This window comes from Mesoplodon densirostris, chromosome 11 (genome assembly GCF_025265405.1).
Source record: "Mesoplodon densirostris isolate mMesDen1 chromosome 11, mMesDen1 primary haplotype, whole genome shotgun sequence".
Classification (NCBI taxonomy): domain Eukaryota; kingdom Metazoa; phylum Chordata; class Mammalia; order Artiodactyla; family Ziphiidae; genus Mesoplodon; species Mesoplodon densirostris.
The window spans coordinates 78,960,974-78,966,913 of NC_082671.1; the positions used below are offsets into that span (position 1 = coordinate 78,960,974).

Consider the following 5,940-nt stretch of genomic DNA (forward strand, 5'->3'; position numbering starts at 1 on the left):
TAACTATTGGCTCTTTTGGGGTTCTGTTCACCAGTTGACACAACCCTGTGTACTTCCCTCTACTTTCTCCTGCACAGATGCCAATACCATGTGAGTCTCATGGCTGTTGCTGGTTTGTCTCCATGTGCTTATACTAGGGGAGATACCTTGTTGCCTAGTTTTGTGGTAAATGTTGTCCATGGATCTTTGGTTTTGCTATTTAATTGCTGTGTTTGCTTTAATGTGGGGATTCACTAAGTTGGAAAGCTACAATGTCACTGTCACTACTATTTTCCTAGAATCTCTAGATCGGACTTTAAAAGCAAAAATGACAACTACAACCACAAATTCAGTAATATGCTTTTTTATAATAGGTATACCTAAGACATATTTATAAGGAATTTTTTTTAACATAAAAGGATAGAAAAAGTTATACCATGCAGTTATAAATCAAAATATAATGGATATAACGATATTATGATATTACTTTAAATTAAATAACCCTTAAGACAAAAAGCATTATTAGCAAAGAAAACAAAAAAACAAAACAGTATCATTACATAGAAAATATTCACCAGGAATATATAATCAGAAACCTGTATTCTTTTAAGAAAATAATTCTTAAAAATACAGAGAGTAACAACTGAATGAATTAAAAGAAGAAATTGACCAATATGTAATTTAAATGGGAATTTGTAACATATTACTCCCATATACAAAGCAATGATGAAAGTTGATCTGATGAAAATATTGATATATTTAGAATCATGCATAAAACAATTACAAAATACATTTTTTCCAAAGATACACGGAAATTTACAAAATCAGAGTCTGTTGAAGGTCAAAAATGAAAACTCAGTAAATACCAGAACTGAAATTACACAGACCACATTCTTCAACCACAAAGCAAAATAATTAGAAAAAAAGATTATCTCTCTCCCCAGATCTGCATGCTTGGAAATTTTAAAAACACCCATAGTGTGTTATGAAACAAGGAAGAAATCTAATGAAAGTTAAAAATATTTAGAACTTGAGAAGGAAAACTTATTGCAAAACTTACAGTATGCAGCTAAAGCTGTAATCTTAAATGCATATATCCAAAAGAAAGAGAAAATTAATGAACTAAGTGTTCAACTCAAGAAGTTAAAAAAGAGAACTATGGAGTGAACTCAAGAAGGAAAAAGAGAATATTTTGACAATAACTCATATTCACAAAATAGAAAAAAAAAAGAGTAAGTTTTAAAAAGATAAAAGATATTTCTTTGAGGAGAATTATCAAGTGGCCAAAACCTAGCAAGACCATAATTCTTGTAGAGTTCACACAACTCTGCTGCACCTTTTAAAGATTTTATTTTGTACCTACTATACAACAATGTAGAAAAATCCATGGCAGTTCTTTGAGACCTTTTGATGCTTTACTTCCCTCAAGGTTGCATTTCTCTTGCACAAAGATTCCCTTACATGAATTTACTTCTTCTGCTATCAGAAAAACAAATATTACATGCATAACACATGACAATTTTTAGAAAGAAAGTGCAGCCAAACATAACATGGGACAGTACAGCTTCTGATTCATAATAAGTTATTCTCTAAAGGATTCTTGGTTCTACAAATGCATTCACAAGTTAATTCCCTTAACTAGCCAGCTCCCCTAGTATTTTTAAGCTATAATTCAATTTTTTAAACTTTTGAGGAATACAACTTGTCTAGAAAATAAACTACTCTTCTATAAACTGTACACGCAGCAGTCATTCAAATGCTGAAATCCTATCCCTGCAGCTTTTCTTCTTAAAGCCATGGACAGATGCACTTGCATGATCCTCCGCCTGAGTGCCTTCTTCAGTTTTGAGCTCTATGGACCTCGCTCTTTTCATCTTCATCCTGGTTTGGGATACATCTTCCTCTTTTCTGAAGCCACTCTTAACCTGTGGTATAGTCAGCCAGGGAGCAGGGGGAGTAATTGCATCTGCTGAGTACAGTCTCGAAGGTGGTAACTTTCAACCATTTTTCATGGCTGTACATGAGCCTGATGAATGTGGTGTGCAGACTTGGAGGACGCAGTGTGAAGGCAGGGGCATCCTGCAGCGTGTGATGTGACGTTCGTGCCAGGCTGTGATGCTTGCTTTGATATTTGCTAACACAGATACACTCTTAAGTGTTTAAACATATTGACTCATTTAATCCTCACAATATTACAAGAGTGATTCTCTTATTATCCCATCTTACAACTTGTTCAAGGTCACAAAGCCACTAAGCATCAGAGCCAGGATTGGCACACAAGCAGTCTGTGTTCTCAAACCCACTGGCCAAAAGGTTGAGTCTATTCCATGCTCCACTAACCAAAGTTGCAGGTCCTACAGCTAAGCTGGGTGTTAGAAACTGGTTACCCTTAACTAGAGATCTAAGGTCTACCTTGAGCTCCATTGTCTAGAGCTGAGTCAAACTTCTTTCCAGTGTTTCTCAGGGTCCAACCCCATGACATCTCCCAGTGGGAGGTTGTGTGTCCTCTTATTTATCCATGTATGCCCTCCCCTATCAGGTCAGCCCAGGAACATGGTTATTCTGTCTTTTCAGTGCTGGGGAAAGTCAACTCACTCCTGTGCACCTTGCCATGCTCTGTATCACCAGGGACCAATACTGTGCTGACACCCAGCAGGGCTCAGTAAAGATCTTCTGATGAATGAATGAATGAATGAGTTGACAGGGTACCAGTGTGCTAGGCACTGTGCTTTGGGGAGTGATACAGATTGTAAAGATTAGTAAGACCCCACCCGTCTCCTTCAAGAGCTCATATTCTAGTGAGGAGCTTTTGAAAGTTCATCATCCTCTCAAAATACTTCAGGACATGGATTTTGAAATCAGATAGATCTGATTCACCTGACTGGCTGTGTGGCCTTTGACAAGTTATTTTACTCCTTTTATTCTCCATTTATTCATCTGTAGAATCGGTATGATACTGTGACCTGCCTCATAGACGTGTTATGAGGATTAAATGAGATAATGCTTGAAAAATTGCTGAGTCCCCAAAGGGAGCTGCCTCTGGTTTTATTCATTGCTGAGGACCTGCAGGGACACCATGGGAACTCTCTTTGGCTGGATGGACCGCTGAAGTCAGCGGGCAGTGCGTCCCACTCAAGCATCTGGCATGTCCACCATCCTCTGTTGTGTGAACCTGGATGCTTGGGGAATAAAACACCCATAATTAAGAATAGAAGTTACCTGTGTTGGGTAACTTTGGGGACATTGTCGTCTGCAGTTATTCCTATAGGCTGAAGTTTCTCTGTGTCTCTCCTTTAGGAATTCCTTTGGCTGAAAAAGGCAGTGAGCCCATGACCTGTTTCTTTCCAGCGATTGCCAGGACCTTTGCCCCACCTCTTACATTCTGGAAATATTTCTCAGACACCCCTCTCTCCCCAACATTCAGACACCACTCTTTAGCTTGGGAGCAGGGAAGGTCAGGCATTGCTGTCATCAGTTGCTTAGACTCCTTCAGTGCGAAGCTCACCTGTGGAATGTACAGGTCCGTCCCTGCTCTTGGCTGTACTTTGCTAACCCTTCTTTGGCTCTGGAGAGTTCTCCCCATTCTCAGAGGCTGCAAGGGTTCTAGGCAAAAGAGGGCATGTGGAGTCAAGTATGTCTGGGGTTGAGCCTAAGCCTGTGACCTCAGACCCAACTCAGAAGCTCAAATAAGATAAACTTGTATCTGACTCTATGATCTCAAATTGCCCCTCTTTTTAGCCTCAATTTTCCTCTCTCTCTATAAATACTAATATGACAGCTAGAGAGTCTCTGTTCCTTGAACTACAAATAAAATTAGCTCAAACATAAAAGTTCCAGATCCTCCCTTGGCTTTCTGAGAATCCCTTAAGATGCTTATTCCTCATGGTCTCATCAGTGAGGTTTCCCTGAATGTCCTTTCTACATTTAAACTTCACCCCCCATGCCCATTTTCTCCCATTTTCTTGACCATCTCTCTCTGTTTTCCTTGGGTTCCTGCTGATAGCCAAGCTTCTAGGATTCCAACTTCTATTCCCAGTTGTTTATCAAGATACTCCCCTTTTCCTCCCAAGACAATTTTTGTCCTAAAAGGCATTTTGATGGCCACTGTTTTAAAAATGTACATTTTTATTTCATCACAAGAGAAAACTTTATTCATTGCATTGTGAGGATCAAATAGGCTAATAAAGGTCCAGTACAGTGCTGTGTACCCAGTAGGGAGCAAATAAACATCAGCAGTGGAAGTTATGAAGATGAATTGATATATATAAAAGCACTTAAAAAACTGTAACACACTGTACATGTGAAGGATTCTCATTATCAATGCTAGTACTTTAAGTCCTGGTAGATGTTCTACTATTCAGACCATGTTCAAAAGTAGTTGAGACAGTACATGGTCAAGCTCCTATTTCTTTGTTTGAGAAACCTTTCCTTTCTAAAGAAGGTAGAGTAGGAGGTATAACACAAACTAAAGTAAAATCCTTGGGCTCAGCACAAAGACTGCACATATTAGGACAGGAAGAAAATACAGGTTTCACATAAGACGTCATTATGAAACTTTTAGAGGAAAAAAGTGTAGAAGTTAACTTCACTAAGTCCCTCCTTCAAATGGCAGCTGCTGATGTGGAAGAGTACGTGATTAAACAACCAGGGCCAGAATTCCAGGACCTAACTGAAAAGGCAGGAGCACCTAAACAAAGTCCTAGTAAGATCCCAGCTGAGATCAGTACCAGAGTGAGATTTCTGCAGGCAATCAAGGATATACCTAGTACAATTAAAGAACTCTTTGATGCAGTGAGTAATGTCTTCAAGAAATACTAATACCAGAACCTCATAGCACTTGAATGCCAAAAATAAAGAATTTTTAAAGTATTCCAAAAGTTTCAGACATACTCTGAAAACCTATTTTGAAATGGCAGGGCAATAAATGTATTCATAAGTGCCAACCGACTAAATCATCAAACCAACTTGGTATTTCAGACCTTCAAAACTGTGCCCTCAAGGCTGTACACGTTAAGAGATGTGCTTCTCAGTGGCAGTGTTGAACTACCTTTATCTGTAAATTTTAAAGTTTGACTGTATAAATTATGAGTCTCTCCTGAAGGGATCTAACCCAGGATGTTGAATAGTATTATTGCCTCTTTGTGTTTTTGTAAAATGTCTCTTAATCACAATCTCGCACTGAAGATTTTATTTGCTATTATCATTTATTTAAGAATTATAAGCCAAATAATTTACAGTCTAATGTCTCATATAACATTCCTTAAAAGAATTGTAAATATTGGTATTTGTTTCTGACATTTTAACTTGGAAGCGATATGCTGCTAGATGATGTATTTAACAATATTTGGTGGCAAATATTCAATAAATAGTTTACATCTGTTTTAAAAAAGCAGAATGCTATATGAATAATATGGATTAAGGAATATGTTATAAGCATGGACTACACAGTGTGGAAAGAGCTGAGGCTTGAAGGTCTATAAAGGGGAATTGGAGGCTTAAAGCAGAGACACTAATCAGCCATCAAAAAGCACAGGTGCCATGGACAAATCAAAACTTGCAGAGAACCCTGGAAGCTCGGTATGCCCAGCTCGGTGAGTTTGAAGCCAGGTGTCTGGTGATGGGCTTAGGTTTGCCTTTGGTCAGCAAACCAAGCTGTCTGAAAGAAAAGAACGCAGACTGGTTAAGAGGCGAACAAACTGGAATTTGCTGATACCTGTGTAACTGTGTTTCACCACCTCTAACCACAATGACCTTCAAGAATATAGTGGTTGGGCTTCCCTGGTGGCACAGTGATTGGGAATCCGCCTGCCAATGCAGGGGAGGCGGGTTCGTGCTCCGGTCTGGGAAGATCCCACATGCCGTGGAGCGGCTGGGCCTGTGAGCCATGGCCGCTGAGCCTGCGCGTCCGGAGCCTGTGCTCCGCAGCGGGAGAGGCCGCGACGGTGAGAAGCCCGCGCAAAA

At 39.4% G+C, this 5,940-nt stretch overlaps 1 pseudogene; it reads left to right on the forward strand.

The window, feature by feature from the left end:
- Positions 1–1,775: 1,775 nt before the first annotated feature.
- Positions 1,776–5,052, forward strand: LOC132499577 (programmed cell death protein 10-like; annotated as a pseudogene).
- The last annotated feature ends 888 nt before the right edge of the window (positions 5,053–5,940 follow it).